This window comes from Mchenga conophoros, linkage group LG15 (genome assembly GCF_057382185.1).
Source record: "Mchenga conophoros isolate Kocher_MC1m ecotype Shallow Benthic linkage group LG15, M_conophoros_male_GT1.1, whole genome shotgun sequence".
Lineage (NCBI taxonomy): Eukaryota > Metazoa > Chordata > Actinopteri > Cichliformes > Cichlidae > Mchenga > Mchenga conophoros.
The window spans coordinates 21,181,037-21,197,499 of record NC_140540.1 but is presented as its reverse complement, the minus strand read 5'-3'; the positions used below and the strand labels follow the sequence as shown (position 1 = coordinate 21,197,499).

Genomic DNA, 16,463 nt, shown 5'->3' with positions numbered 1-16,463 from the left:
GATAATTAAAAGCAGCTCAAAAGAGAATGGACTGTATAGAGACCGATTGCGTTCAGAGGCGAAACAGCGGTACTTACAGAAAATAGCGTGCATTGGAAATGAAATACGGCGGTGGAGTAGAAACCCTGAAGACCAACCGCTATTGACGTAGCCTGACATATTTTCGTACCTTGTCTGTGGAGTCAGCGCGTACAAGTCATCATTCAAACAAAGGTAAGTCAGCTCGAGTACTGCGTGTGAAATGCGTTTGATTTCCCTGCAAACATTCAGATTAGTGCAGCATAAATTCATTCATGAGGGGGAAATTACAGTGAGAACATGTGGAGGCTGTTAGAGGGATAACATAGTGAGTTCAGTGCATTGATGTGACATTGTCCTGAAGGATTTAGTTATTCTTTATGGTTAAAGAAATTGCAATAATTTATTCATATTTATTATAAATAATTCTAATTATACATCTTGCTTCCATATTTGTATCTTGTGTCACTAAAAATACATTTTGTTTTTTAGTTTTATACATTGATTAATGACCTGCAGAATCTCCTTATCATATTAAGTGATTCATAATTGTCACTTTATGCTTTCTCCATCTTGAAAGTGATTACATCCTTGCATTACATACTTTAGGTTCATTTTCTGCAGGCAGGTTTCTGAGAGAGAACAGGCAGATTTACACTATAACATGCAGCGTTCTATAGATGGACATAAAAAAATGAAAAATTACATGTATGTGCTAACTTTCTAAACACTTATCTACATTTATGATAAAGTAGATAAAACACATTTGTGTCTGCCTTGGCTCATAGTTCTTGTCTTTAAATGAACTTTGTGTGTGTTTCAGGTACTGCACTCTAAGACTGAATGAACCAGCATTGCAGCCATGGGTCACTGTGAGCATCACAGGGAAGGTTGAAGCCGCCCACTGCACCTGTAAGGCCGGAGTCGGAGAGACCTGCACCCACGTCACTGCTCTTCTGTTTAATGTAGAAGCAACAGTGCGGATCTGTGGCACAAGGAGTGTTACAGATGAACCTGCACACTGGGTTTTGCTGGGTAATATGACCAAGATACAGCCAGAGGTTGGCCATAAGATAGACTTCTCCTCTTCAGCTGCCCAAAAAAAGGCTCTTGATCAAAACATAAACAGACAATCCGTAATGAAAGGTCAAAGGAGCCGTCCTCAAAAAAGAAAAATCCCACCTGCTACTGTGGAGGAGTTGTCACTGCTATAATGCCATAATGTTTTATCTAGGGGTCTAGATTTATGCCTGTAGTGCACTGCCGTGTAAATAATTTGCATTTACGGAATATGTACTGACTGAGTACCACTGTTTAAAAATTGAATAAAGAAACAAACTAATTTTTGCCTTTTTTTTTTTAAACCACTTTATAGAACATCACATCAGTAACAGTGTAGAATCCATGTCATTTATAGTTTACAAATGACAAAATGTTTACACCAAATCATGACAGTGTTTACATGATATCAGCCACTACTAACACTACTTTATTTACTGTATCTTTTAAAAAATACCGCTATTTATACAGCAAAAGACTTAAGAATATTTAACAGGAGCAGGTTTCATTCTCCCCTGGTTTTATTATCACACTGTTCACCAAACGCAGCAAACCTTCACCATCTTATCCAGAAGGGTCACCCCTTCACCCTCACATGGAAGAAGTAATCTGATTGGCATGGTGGTATGTTTGAAGCAGGTCCCTTGTGTAGCACTGGAACCCAGTCACGATGTTTCATCCATTTCATTGGCTGGTTTGCTGCAATAATGCCAAATAATTAGCAACTCTATAAATAGAAGGTAGTTCTGCAAAATCACTCAGTAGGATGTTTGTTCTAATTAGCTATGACCTCAGAGTGCATCGGAAATAAAACTAATAGGCTATAAAGAGTGATACGAACATATTTAGAACTTACCGTAATGAAAATGTCTGGAGCACCAACAGATATCTGGGAATGGTAGAGAACTGGATATCAGCTCGTCTCACAACTGCTATCCAGGCTAGACGCCTTCGATTGGTAACATCTGATACAGGAGCTGCCTCATGTTGCTTCCAGGTTGGGAAAGAATGAAAAGATAAACCATTTCAAGCTTATTCTCTTGCCGGTCGTGCGATTGAACATTGCAGCCGACCACACAGCAAATACGAACCATGGCTGTTGTGTGTGCCTTTGCTCCTTTTTGCGCTTTGTTTTGACCCCGAAAATGGTGCATCAGGCCAAAATCCTTTCCACGCCCACCCCCGTGACATCACGCTCTGAAGCCCTATTTTGACTTCATTTTTGCACAATGGGAGGAGGCGCTGTCACGTCGTCCATGTTTTCTACAGTCATTGGTCCTTGTCGCTACCTGATCCGTACCGGAAACCCGATCGGTACCCTACATGCGCGAAAGGTGTCCACTTCCGGTCGTAGCGTTTTACGATAGTTGTGGGTTAGAGTATCTGTTAAGATGTTAAGAATAATAAGTATATCTTAAAATGTTTCCAATAATGAAACATTTCAATATAATGTAGACAAAAACGAAAAATAAAAAGATAGATCATGAAAAGTTGATGTATAACCTATATATGCACATCGAACGTGTTGCGCTTTTGCAGATAATTTATCCTCATATAACTGTCTAAAAAAATAGAAAAATGAAGTTGATATGAAGCCTTGACGAGCTGGTGCTGATGTTCGTAAACGAGAAAAGTGGGAAATGAAGATTGTGGTTCATCCGTTTCTCAGAGAAGACAAAAGCAGGGATAATATTATCGTTTGATCCTGGTGTTGAAGCTGTATCACGGCTTCCTAATGCATTGTTGCCAAATGCATTGATCTGATTAGTCTGATTTGTGTATTCGGATCCGAAACATCTGAAAAATCGGTTTGAATTATATGCACAAATTCGTCCAGTGAAATAACACGGTCGGGGCGGAACGCCTGCGTTAGGAGGCGAGTCTGAAAAATAATTTTAAGGGCAAGAAGCTGAACCAGGGCAAGCAGCAGCAGAGGAAGAAGAAATATGGTCCAAAGCAGAGAAGGTGATGGGGTCAGACAGCAGAGGGAAGGAGAGACAGCCTGAGTTCTCTGTGTTTATTCAAAGCGATCCCCATGGTAAGATGTCTATCTGAATCTACCAGAATGGTACAAAATACACCCTTGGTTGGAATATTCCCAGAGTAGAGACTCTTGTTACTGTTTTGCTGCAATGATTGCTTGGGCAGCGAATAACAAAATGAGTGAAAAAAATGAAACTCTGATGATGGCAATGGATGACCATCGCCAGAAACAAGTGCTTGAAAACCAGACTTACATTAAGTCTATAGCAGAAATTCTAATCTTGACTGCTACAGAAAATATAGCTCAACGTGGACACAGGGAGTCTGCTGACTCAAATAAAAGGGGCATTTTCCTAGAAATGTTGAACATGGTAGGCAATCATGATCTTGTGGTTAAAAGGAGACTGGAACAACAAGCCAAAAATGCTTTGTACACCAGTAAAACCATCCAGAATGAAATTGTTTCATGTTTGGCTGAAATGGTTGCTGAGGAGATCATGCGAGAAGTTAAAGACAGTGCACAATTTTCAGTCATTGCAGATGAGACTAAAGATGTCAATCAGAGCAAATTTCTTTTATAGTTAGATACTACTATAATGGTGCAATACACGAGAGTTTCTTAGGGTTTCAAGAGGCAGACAGACTGGATGCTGTTGGGCTGACCAGCAAGATTATTGGCTGTTTAGAAAAACATGGGCTGGACTACAGACAGAACCTTGTTGGCCAAGGGTATGATGGAGCATCTGTGATGAGTGGGTCACATTCTGGTGTACAAGCTAGGATAAAGGAGGTGGCAAAGTATGCTTTCTACATTCACTGTAGTGCCCACTGCTTAAACCTTGTCATAGTAGATGCAGTGCAAAGGGTGCCTGATGCAGGAAATTTCTTTTCTTTGCTAGAACGATTGTACACATTCATATCTGGATCTTACGTCCATCAGAAATGGCTGACAGTGCAGCAGGAAATGTTTCATGGGGTACCAAGAGAACTGCAGCGCCTTAGTGATACACGTTGGTCTTCTAGACATATAGCATGTCGCAATATCATGGACAGGTTGCCTGCAATTTTGCGTGTACTAGAAGAGATATCATCAGAGAACAATGCACAGAGAGCTGTAGAAGCAAAGGGCATTCTGGTTCAAATGGATCTGAATTTTGTTGGATGCCTTGCACTCTTCAGAAAAGTATTGAGTGATTCTAATATGTTATCAGAAATGCTTCAGTCCAAAACTGTTGACCTTTCTAAGGCTATAAACCTAGTTGAATCGCTTAAGAAGACAATGGTTTATTACCAAACTGAATCCTTTTTTGATGACCTGCGGACTGATATTGTATAAACATGTGAAAAAAGTGGCATTTCAACCCAACACATCCCAAAACGATCAATACAGAAAGCAAGAAAACTTCATGATTCTCTTGTTAATTCTACCCTTGGACAGCATGTAGACCCAGACAGCAAACAAATGTTCAGAATCCAAGTATTCTATCCAGTTATAGATTGTATGATGGGAGAAATGGAAAGACGCTTTTCTAGGCTGAACTGTAATATTATGAAAGGTATTCAGGCATTAAATCCATCAAGTGGCACATTTTTGAGAGAGGAGGATGTACTATTTCTTGCCCGTGCTTATGACTCCAATACTGATGATCTGAAGCATGAAGTACCTCAGATTAGGCGAGTCTTAGAAAGACTTGCAAAGAGTGATGAAACAGTTCCTACCACTCTCCTAAAATTTGTGAGTTTCTTGGAGTCGTATAATGATGTGTTTTTTGAACTGTTTCGGCTGTGCAAAATAGCTGTAGTGTTGCCTGTCAGCAGTGCATCTTGTGAAAGGACCTTTTTTGCTTTGAGGATAATTAAAAACTATTTACGATCAACTATGACAGAGGAAAGACTGTCCAATCTGTCTATACTCAGTATTGAGTCCAAACGCACAAAAACATTGGATTTGGATGAGTTTGTCAGACGGTTTGCTCATCAACATGGAAATCGCCGCATTCAGCTGTTGTAGACACAATATTCTTCAACGTGGCCTAATGTAATGAAAAATAAACTTTAAGTACTTGACTAGTGAATTTTGATGGTGAAAAATGTTTTTTTATATTATTTTGTTCAGTGTTTTTTGTAAAGTGCAGATTTCTGACCTTTTGCTGTAAATGTAAGGATGTAATACACTTTTGAATGTATTTCCAACATAAAAAGAGTGTGAAACTTAATTAAAAATACAAGTCCAACTTAATCCACCTTGTATTGTGTAGGTTTCTGGATTTTGTACTTATTGGGATATATGCTTATTTGTTGTATAGGCTATACAGTACATAAAATCCAAAATATTTTTTAATGTAACTGAAATATTTAGTTATATCGGCTAATGCCAAAAAGAATGTTAGGCTACGTTATATTTTTAAAAAAAAATTGATGTATTTTGACTATATATGGCATGTATTAGAAAATGTAGCACCTGCAAATGTGTAAAGAAATGGCTTCAACTTTGTCACCCTATCTGATCTCCATGCCACCCCCAAAAATTTTCTGTAGATCCGCCCCTGCTAATAAGGTCATGCACCCTGATTTTAAAAATGAATGTTCTTCATTGGATGATGAAGTGGCCTTTTTCATGTCTCCTTGTGATGTTCCTCTGCCTCCAAGACCTCCACCCATTGCAGAGTTAGGTCACTCTAGAAAGCACAGATATTCAAGTATTTCTTCTGTGGATAATGAAGAGGAACAACTGATGCCTAAGCATTAGGCTGATGACTTATAATGTTTCATTCAGGGGCAGCTCTAGAAGGGTGGCATGGGGTGGTAGGTGCTACCCTAAAATGATCTCTTGCCACCCGAAGTGCCACCCTAGGTTTGCATATGACAGTGTTGTTTATTAAAATAAGATACCATTAACACTTTGAGCGTAGTTACAGTTAACAGTGAATATAAATGCTAAAACTGAATATATTGCATAGTGTTACCTCCCTCCACAAATAACAAATGGTTCAGCCCATAGCGCAGACTGGCTTTTTTCTTGTTTTCAGTAGCAAGTGATGGTTATGATTGTGAATTGTGAATTCAGATTTCACACAGGTGGTTGGTTGATGCACTCTGGAAATGGAATAAGGGTGAGTATTATTAACCCTCTGGGTTCCACGGACTCGCTGCACCCCCAAATCACATGACTGATTTAAGCTGACATAGCAACAAGCTGCCACGCTGAGTCTTTCAGCCCGTGCTGAAAGATCGGACTTCAAAGTATACACCGTTTTTTAAATTTTAATTATAGGCCAGTAAATCCAGAGTTATATATATATATATATATAAACATATTAGGGGTGAAACGATACACAAAATTCACAGTTCGGTTCGATATTTTTTCGATACAAAAAAATGTTCATGCCTTTTTAATTTGTCATTTATTAAAATTATAAATATATATTTTAACTCAAAAGTACAGTTTTGAAATTTAATGTTGTTGAAACAACAAAGTAATAAAAAGTAAATCTATCTGATCGAGCTTAGCTTCTGTCTCGCTCATATATATAAGTATATATGAGCCATGCTTTTTTCTATATCACTTTTTAGGGTTTTTTTTCCAAAGCATTTTCTGAGGACAGCGCAAAAACAGTAAAGAAAGGGGGAAAAGCCACCTATTTGGGGTGGCTGTAGCTCAGGTGGCAGAGCAGGTCAGCCACTAATCAGAAGGTCGGTGGTTCGATCCAGGGCTGCCTCCTGGCTGCATGCCAAATATCCTTGGGCAAGATACTAACCCCATGTTTGCCTACTGGTGGTGGTCAGAGGGCCTGGTGGCGCCAGTGTCCGGCAGCCTCCCCTCTGTCAGTGCGCCCCAAGGCAGCTGTGGCTACAATGTAGCTTGCCATTGCCAGTGTGTGAATGTGTTAGTGATGGGATTTCCGGCTCTTTTTAGAGAACCGGCTCTTTCGGTTCGGCTCACTAAAAAGAGCCGGCTCTTTCGGCTCCGAACCGGCTCTTCAGGTTGTTTTGTTGCTTTAATTAATTTATTATTAACAGTATTATAAAATTATGCACAAAAGGAATTACTAACGTTAAAAAAGTGGTTTTATTTATATATGTTTATATATAAATATATGCGGTGGTCCCTAGAGACAAAACACGTACAAACTCCAAGACACATTTCTAGCATGAACTGAACTTCCAAAGCAGAGCTACTAGATCACTTAAATTACACAATTGAAAGCATGTGTGTATTGTTTGTGTATTTATACACAGGCACTCATATATATTCAAATAATTTTAAAAAAAATGTTCATTTACCTGTTACTACCACACAACAAATCCAGTCATTGGTACTTGCTGGCTTGTGTAGCCACTCGGTAACAAAAGTTCAACACTGCCCCCAGCATCCTGGAGCACTTCTGTTGTCTTTTGTACGTGTTTTGAGTTTTTATGTGCTTCTGAGTTTTTACGTGTTTTGGAGTTTGTATGTGTTTTTACGTGTTTTGGAGTTTTTACGTGTTTTGGAGTTTGTACGTGTTTTTACGTGTTTTAGAGTTTTTACGTGTTTTGGAGTTTGTACATGCTTCCGAGTTCGTACGTGATTTGAAGTTTGTATGTGCTTTATCTCTAGGGGCCACCGTAAATATACTTTTATTTATTCACTCCACATAAAATGTAATAAATAAATCATATAATACAAAAATCAACTATTCACATTTCAACTTTTAACTATTTAAATTTTCAGCTTTTTCCTTTTACAAATTTAAAGTGAAACAACACAAAACACTGCAAACCACAACACAATTAAATATAAATTAAAATATGAAAACAAAAAGAAACATGCACATTCTCTGTCAAATGGACCTGCATGAATAAACTTTCTGAATCCTTTATCATCTGCAACTGAAAATAGTTGTGGATGATTACTATACCTTTCTAATGTGACGTTGTTGTCCCTGGCTCTCTTTCTCTCTCTCCCCCTCTGGATCTGTTCCTGTGCTACTGAGTGTAACTACTGCCCCTCCCCCCTGCCCCTGAAGCAGAAAAAAAGTGCGAGAGAGAGGGTGAGAGAAAAAAAACAAAACAAAACACACGTGACGGCTCGCGATAAGGAGCCGGCTCGCGTCGTTCACGTCAAAGAGCCGGCTCTAAGAGCCATTTCGTTCGCGAACGACCCATCACTAATATTTAACCCCGTGCAGACGGATTCCCCATGCCAGTCCGTTAATCACCTCTCTGTGGTAACTTGCCTCCCGCGAAAGCGTTGTACTGATGTATCATTTGAACTGCGTTAACTCTGCCTTCATGTGTCTAGATTTCGATCTGGCGTCCTGCATCTGCCACCTGCCTGCTGGCTTGGACCACCCGGTGCACCACCTGGCCTCATCACTGACTCTACGGATACCGTTTCCACAGAATTTCACACTCCCTTCCCGAGTCCCACGGTCCCACTCCGATCATAAGCCAACTACACAAACCCTGTCTTGTTGCGTTTACCTGTTTTCCCAGCTCACTATTAATTTTCTCCCCTTTCTGTTGCAGCCTCTCACGGTCCCGATTTCGGCTTCCCCGCATCATCTATTTCCCCGGGTTTTTCAGTTCCTCGCTTGCTTCTCTGGTTATCCTGGGTCTGAAGAAAATATAATCTGATCAAACATTATTCAGCTTTAAATATTGTTCAGCTTTAAAGTTACTGTGCAACTGTGTAATAAAAATGTGCTCACGACTTTGGCCTTGAGAGCGATAAGAAGCGATCGCCTCATCCTGCAGGTGCAAGATATCTGCAAGCGAAGAGACTAGAACACCCAAGGCCGCTTTCCTTTTATGGAGTTGTTTTTCTGCTAATGCAGCACTTTCCTCACAACCCCCTCCTGTAAGTTTTAGAGAATATATACCCATCCTCACAGCAAATATGAGGAATCTCCTGATGTGAGCTGTGTTGAGAGGTTGTCTCTGTCTCAATAAAAGTTCACTGATTCCCCATCTGCCGCAGGTGTCCGGTTGTCTTCATTCTCCGCCAGCCTGGTTAAGTCAATTCCTCCTTAACATCTAAAAGAACCTATTTAATGAAGGAAGACGGGTTCACTTTGTGTTTAATATTATTCTATTGCTGTTGTTGTTTTTTTTATATCCTTCAATTGGCGTCACGGAACAGGATCCGCTCCAGGGCAACTGGAACGGATGGGAGGACATCGGCAGTGGTCTGAGTGAACGGAGTTTGGACAAAAGCTGTGTGCACACAAAAACAAGGTAAGCAGACCTTTTATTTCTGCTATATTGAACATTATAAAAATACTTAGTGTCCAAACTCCTAGTAATTCATAACCAAAATTGTCTGGCTTACTTAAGGCTTGTTGAGAATCAGACAAGTGAATAAGAGATAAGTGAATAAGAAATAAGTGAATAAGTGAATAAAGATAAGAGTGAACTGAGGTCTGACCACGGTTGCAGCCGACGGGTTGCTCTCCGGTGTCGGATATATACCTCAGTGCAGGTCTGGGACCTTGAAAGGGTTTATTAGTAACGCCTTTCTAAATAAATTAAAAGGTTAAAGGCCTTGAGAATATTTTTTAGTAATATTCTCTAAACTACAGAAGGGTTAGGAAGGCCCAGAGGACTTTATTAGAAAAGATCCTCTAAAACTTAAAAAGGAGAAGTACTGGTTGGAGTCCAAAGGAGGGGTCCCTTTGATCAATAGGAGAAAACGGATCTCTTCTTAAAACCCCGATGATTTTAGTGTTTTAAATGTTTTGATGTTCTGTTTGATATTGGACACACATAAATACACGCTGAATGCTTGCTGTGGAACACTGGGCAGGACAGTTTGGTTCTCCGTTGTTCACAGATTACACAATTAAAGGAACTAGGTTCCTCTTTTGGTTAAAATAATACACCACACATAGAATTTTTTTTTTTTACACATTTATTACATACATAAGGAGGGTAATGAGTGACTGCAGGTAATGTATGAAGTGTGAATGAGACGTGTGAACAAGGTGACAACCAACTAGCACCCCTATCAGGAAGCTCTAGGCAAGGTTACCCGCCAGACTCCGGTTTGGTAGAAGCTTGGTAACACCTGAAGGGATATTTCAGTGCTGACTCACCTTTAAAGCAGCGCCCCAGCTGTTAGTGCCTAACAGAGGCAGAAACCCAGCTGGCCCAAATTCTCCTTTAAAATCAATAAAAGAACACTCCTCCATTGACAGTAAAATGGATGGAGAATTAGATCGAGAAACTAATGATGATGGTTGGGGTCCCGGTGTTATTCTTAGCACATTGGGAGAACAATTAACATGTGTTGAGACAGTCATCAACTCCACACACCAGCCTAAAGAAGCAAAAAAGCAGAAAGAGTCATTGAGGAAAACAGCTGAAAGGTTAATGAAAGAAAAGGGAAAGGACGAGGGGAGTAGTGGTAACTGGGGAATAATTTGGCAGAATAAGGCTATGCAGGCAAAAGAGAAAGAGGAAGAAGCCAACTCAGCAGCAGCAGGTGCAGGTGTGATGAGCGGGGTGAGACACAGAAAGGAAGCAGATAAGCACGCAGGCCGCAAAGTTAAATTTAATCACTGGGTGTGTTTATGGGAAACTGCAAAACCACACATGAAGAAAAATAGGTCTCAGCCACCTCCCTATTCTGCCTCAACTCCTCCCTCAGCAGGCATATATCCGGTACTTAATATCTCTGGTGGAATAATGACTATTGGAGAAGAACCGCCCGTAGCTCCAACTCCCATAGATACCAAGCATTTTTGCCCAGGAAGCTCCTCTCTGTCGGCGACACCCTCAGCTAGTAGTAGAGCCCCCTCTTCCATGTCCCATTGTTTTGGAACCGGATCTGAGGGCCTAACTGACCCATTTGCGAGCGCACCATTTGCGGTTCGAATGAACAGACAGGAACCCACTGAACAACAATTAACTGATCTAGAAGCAGCATTACGCAGCTGCTTAAATGAACATAGGTCAGTGGTCCAGGTGAATAATCGTGTTGCGTCAGCCCCTCTTTCCCGGTCCAACCCCTTTGCCAGCACTCCTGTCGCTGTTAAAGGAGATCTGACCGCTACTGCAAAAACTGAGCCTGGCACTTCACCAAATGTCACAGTTACCATGTCTTTGGTGGGCCGTCAGGATCCGGAAACACAGATGAGTTTAGCCCACGTTTTTGCTGACACTGCTACCCCACCAGGCGGGGGAAAAACTGAGGATACTGATGATGAACTCAGTGACCTTAACAATACACCCCCCTCTACCCCTCCCAGTTTAAGATATCAGACTAGATCTAAGGGCCCTGTGCCTCAGCCTCCAGGCATGTTTCCCCTGGTCCAGACTAAAGCGCAACATAGACCAGTGTATCAACCTTATTCATTCGGAGATGTCCAGGCCCTAGTGGACAAACTCCCTGACATAATGGAGGGAGGGAATGCCTGGTTGGCTGGTTTGGATAAATACACAGCTGGACAGGACCTCGCACTGGGAGATTTTAGAGCTATTATAACTAGGTGCACATCCCGATCTCAGGCAGCGGACCTGGAACAAAATGCGGGTACTACCATGCATGAGAACGAGGTGCCACTAATGCAGGCCTTGAGGTTTATTGGACCGGCCCTGCGCAAACAATTCCCACCCAAAAATCAAGGCACCTTACAGAAATTTAAATGGGAGGGAAAGCAAAATCCCACCCATTATCTAAATCAGGCTGTTGAAGACTGGGTGAACCATACAGGTCATCACCCCAGTAGGACTTGTTCACAGAGCATGTGGTTTAGAAGGGCGGTGCTGAGGGGCATTCCGGAGTCAGTAGGCCAGAAAATGGAGGATAATCCTGATTTGCAGGACTGTGACTTTGCAATCTGGAAGAAACATTTGATTTTTAATCTTAACAAAGTGCAGATTAAGTCTGATGATAAAGCGGAGAGCGTCGAAGATTTACAGTTGCAACTGTTGAAGGTTCAGCTGCAGAAAGCTAAAAACGACCTGGGTGGAAAAGGTGACAAGCCTAAAAAGCAGCTTGTGGCCGCTGCGGCTCCCCCTCCTGGTCCAGTTGCCCCTGATTTGTATCCGAACCCATGGCCAACTGATCCACAGCCCCCCCAGTATGGTGCTTATCACTCCCCGGCCCCTTATGGGCAGAGAGGTTCCCCATTTGGAGGAAACAGAGGTGGTTTCAGGGGAAGGGGTCAGATGGGAGGTGGTAGGGGAGGCCAGATGTCCGGTGTGGACAACCTGGACACTGGGCTAAAGCGTGCCCTTTGAACCCGGCTGCTGGAAGAGGCAGGGGAGCCCGTGGTGGGCCCTATCAGCATCCTGGCCACAGAGGTGGACCTCGTGGTGCTTTAGTTGAAGTGCCCCCGGCCCCACAGATGCCTGTGATGGGGTGGGAGTACTACGAGGGTGGTCCCCAGCTATAGGACACCCCACAGACTGCCCAGGACGGTGAAGGGACAACGGCGGACCCTATGCTGTCCATAACTGTAGATAGAAGAAGAAGCAGCTTTTTAGTGGACACTGGAGCTACGTACTCCACCATTAAGGATGTTGCTCGTGAAAGACTTACTGACAGAGTGATTACAGTGGTGGGCATATCTGGGGAACCTAAAACTCTGCCTTACACCGTGCCCCTCCCCACAACGGTTGGAGATCAGACTTTGTTACACAGCTATGTTTGTTCAAAACAGGCGCCTGTGAATTTACTGGGAAGAGACTTGTTGATTAAATTAGGAGCCACAATACTCTGCTCTTCACAAGGCCTAACTGTGACTCTCCCTACTGGGGTTGTGCTTCCCTGTTCTAATGGGCCAGAGGGAGGTGGTCAGTTTCTGCTGCAACCCTCCTCCTGTTTGGCGGACTCTGCTGACATCTACTGGGCATTATTGGAAGTTGAAACACCTGCTGAACCAGGAGTTTGTACTGCTTTTCAGCAATGGCGGCCGTGGCTCTCACTCCTGCATCCTTATGTCCCTCCCCCTGACCCACCTCATGTTACACTGTTTTATGACAGGCATGACACCACCTGGTACCAGCACATGTTCCAAGAGCAGTGTGAGGGGCGGGCTTGGTCTCTGAACATGTCGTGCATTTTTGCGGCACCGGAGGGAGTGGCAGCAGCGGTTACTTTTACAACAGATCAATTACAGTGGTACATGATGTCTGATGAGGCAGCTCCCCATGTGTCACTGGCCTTACATCCTGGACACCAGGCTAAGGAGCTGGGTGGAATGGTTAAACGTTCCCTGGCGGCCACTGACTGGACACCTACAAAACTCCCACAGGTTTTGTTTTCTCCATCTACCAAGACATACCAAATTTTAAATGATTGCTTTAATTCCTCAACACTGCAACATCGAGTGGTCAGCGGGTCACATGGAAGAGAACACACAGACCACTGTGATGCTGCGCCTTTACTCGACTCTCTTCCAGATTGTTTGTGGTCCCTTGGACCCACAGATGTAGGTTTAGTTGATGTGGAGCCAGTCTCTTTTCAACTGTCATCTGCTACCCCTTTGTGGCAGCCTCAGTACCCACACAGACCGGAAGCTGAGGCTGGGATTGCAGAAACAATTTCTGGTTTGGTCACTGCCGGTGTCTTGGAGCCCTCCTGCTCTAAGTGGAACACGCCCATCCTACCCGTTGAGAAAAAAGGCACGGGGAAGTTCAGAATGGCACATGATTTGAGAAGGATTAATGCCTTACTTGGCACTCCTACTTTGCCTGTGCCTAATCCTTATGTTGCCTTGACCAACCTCCCACCATCTCATGCCTGGTTCACCTGCATTGACTTGGCTAATGCCTTTTTCTGCCTCCCACTTCGTGAGTCACTGCGTGACATTTTCTCATTTACATTTAGAGGCCGACAATGGCGTTACACTCGCTTACCACAGGGATTTGCCCTCTCCCCAGGACTGTTTAATCAGTGTTTGAAAGAACTTTTACAAACCAGCCCACTACCATCTGACTGTATGTTAATACAATATGTGGATGACCTTTTGCTGTCTGCCCCCACGGCTGACATCTGTTTGGAGGCCACCAGAGTGGTACTTCACCACCTGGCCAACACAGGTTTTAAAGTGAGCAAAAACAAACTACAGATTGCAAGAAAACAGGTTTCTTTTCTAGGCCGCATGGTCTCACAGTCCGGTATTTCCTTGTCCCCAGAACACAGGAACTCCATTTTGCACCATCCAAAACCTCTAACTGTAAAAGACATGTTGTCATTTTTGGGCCTGACTGGTTACAGCAGGACCTATGTCCCAGACTATGTTGGCCTTACTTCCCCTTTGCGCGCTTTGGTAAATGAACAAGGCATGAGAAACCTCTCTGCTCCCCTCTCATGGACTACAGAAACAGAACAGGCGTTTATAAATTTAAAACAACAGCTTTCTGTCGCCTCTGACCTTGCTGTGCCAGATTATGCTTTGCCTTTTCATCTTGATGTTTCTGGAACTGGAACCCATATCAATGGTATCCTGTTCCAGAAAAAAGGGGGAGAGAGAAAAGTGTTGACATATGTAAGCGTAATGCTTGACAACACTGAAAAACGCCACCCACCGTGCACACAACACGTTTCTGGACTTGCAAAAATCATTCAGAAAACAGCACACATAGTGATGAACCACCCACTAAAAATTTTGACATCACACAGTGTGGTGGCCTACGTCTCCTCACAGGCCTTCACACTCACTTCACTCAGGCAGAGACGCCTCAGTACCATTTTGGAAGCACCACACATCACCTACTCACATGAAGGCATAAACATGGCTGATCACATGGGATCAGGGAAACCACATATGTGTGAAGAGGTTGTGCAGGTACAGGAGAAAATCAGGCCAGATTTGCAGGCAGAACCTCTAATGGATGCAGAAAAAGATTGGTTCACAGATGGATGTTGTTTCAGAACTGAAAGTGGAATGTTGAAGGCTGCATGGGCAATAGTGGAACAGACAGACATGAGATGGAAAACAGTGAAGGCAGAGCAGTTGACAGGACAACAGTCTGCACAGAGAGCTGAACTGAGAGCGGTGATTGAAGCCTTAAGGATGGGAAAGGGACAGAAAGTGAATATATACAGTGATTCAGCTTATGCTGTGGGAGCAGTGCATGTGGAGCTCAAGCAGTGGCTAAGAGCTGGTTTTTTGACAGCCAGCGGAAAGCCTATTAAACATGAGATAGAAATGAGGGAATTAGCGGAAGCACTGTTGTTACCTGTTAAGGTGGCAGTGGTAAAATGCAAAGGACACAGTGCCGGATTGGATTTAGTGGCATTAGGTAACAAACAGGCCGACTTAGTAGCTAAGCAGACAGCTGGTTACTTACCCTCCCTGATTATGGTAATGGACCCAGAAGCCACACCCCCTCCAGAAAGACCACCCATACAACTAGGCCTAGCCACAATCAGAGAGTTACAGGACAAAGCCAGCCCCCAGGAAAAATCATTATGGGTAACAAGAGGGGCCACAAACACAGATGTCTGGCGTGGCCCAGATGGAAGGCCCATTCTACCGCCAGGGGTCAGACAGACAGCAATGGAAGAGGCACATGGAGTGGGGCATGTGGGACCTGCACAAATGATGAGGAACTTAGCCGTCTGGTGGCACCCTTATCTAAAAGACATGACAAAATACATGGTTAAAACCTGTAAGGAGTGCAACCAATTTGGAATCAAGCCCGCCTTCAAGCCAATAGCAGGGTACTTCCCCATCCCACTTTGCCCAGGGAAAGAAATAATCATTGATTACACAGACATGGTGGACAGAGTAGGTAGTTACAGGTACCTGCTGGTGGCTGTGGATGCATTTTCAGGTTGGCCAGAAGCCTGGCCGACAGCAAGTGAAAACAGTAGAACTGTGGTGAAGTGTCTGATTAATCATTATATACCACAGCATGGGTTTCCCGAGGTCATAAGGTCGGACAATGGTTCACATTTCAGGAACCACGATCTGCAGAGGGTTGAAGCCGCATTAGGTTTGAAACATAAGTTTGGCTCAGTTTACCACCCCCAGTCCCAGGGGAAAGTGGAAAGGATGAATCAAACTCTAAAAACTAAATTGGCTAAAATCTGTGCACAGACCAAATTAGATTGGGTTAAGGCATTGCCTCTTGCATTAATGTCCATAAGATGCTCAGTAAATCAAACCTCTGGTTACACTCCATTTGAGTTGGAGCATGGCAGGCCTTTTCCTGGCCCCTCCTCTCGCCTGTTAATGTCGGATGAAGCTGATTCAGACCTCGATCCGAGGACATATTATAACATGCTCCGCAGTTTTGTTGCCCAGTATTCCTCACAGGTCGCTGAAAGAAACCAGCAAGAGCTGAAAGAGGCGGCTACACCTGGAATGGACTACGTCCTCCTGAAAGTCACAAAGAGAAAGTGGGCTGAGCCTCGCTGGACAGGCCCTTACCGCATAACAGAGCGGACCTCCCACGCTGTCAGGCTCGAA

The 16,463-nt window shown here is 43.3% G+C and overlaps 2 pseudogenes; both read left to right on the top strand.

The window, feature by feature from the left end:
• The first annotated feature begins 3,269 nt into the window (after positions 1 to 3,269).
• Positions 3,270 to 4,010, top strand: LOC146558248 (52 kDa repressor of the inhibitor of the protein kinase-like; annotated as a pseudogene).
• A 5,646-nt stretch (positions 4,011 to 9,656) lies between these two features.
• Positions 9,657 to 12,437, top strand: LOC146558247 (uncharacterized; annotated as a pseudogene).
• The last annotated feature ends 4,026 nt before the right edge of the window (positions 12,438 to 16,463 follow it).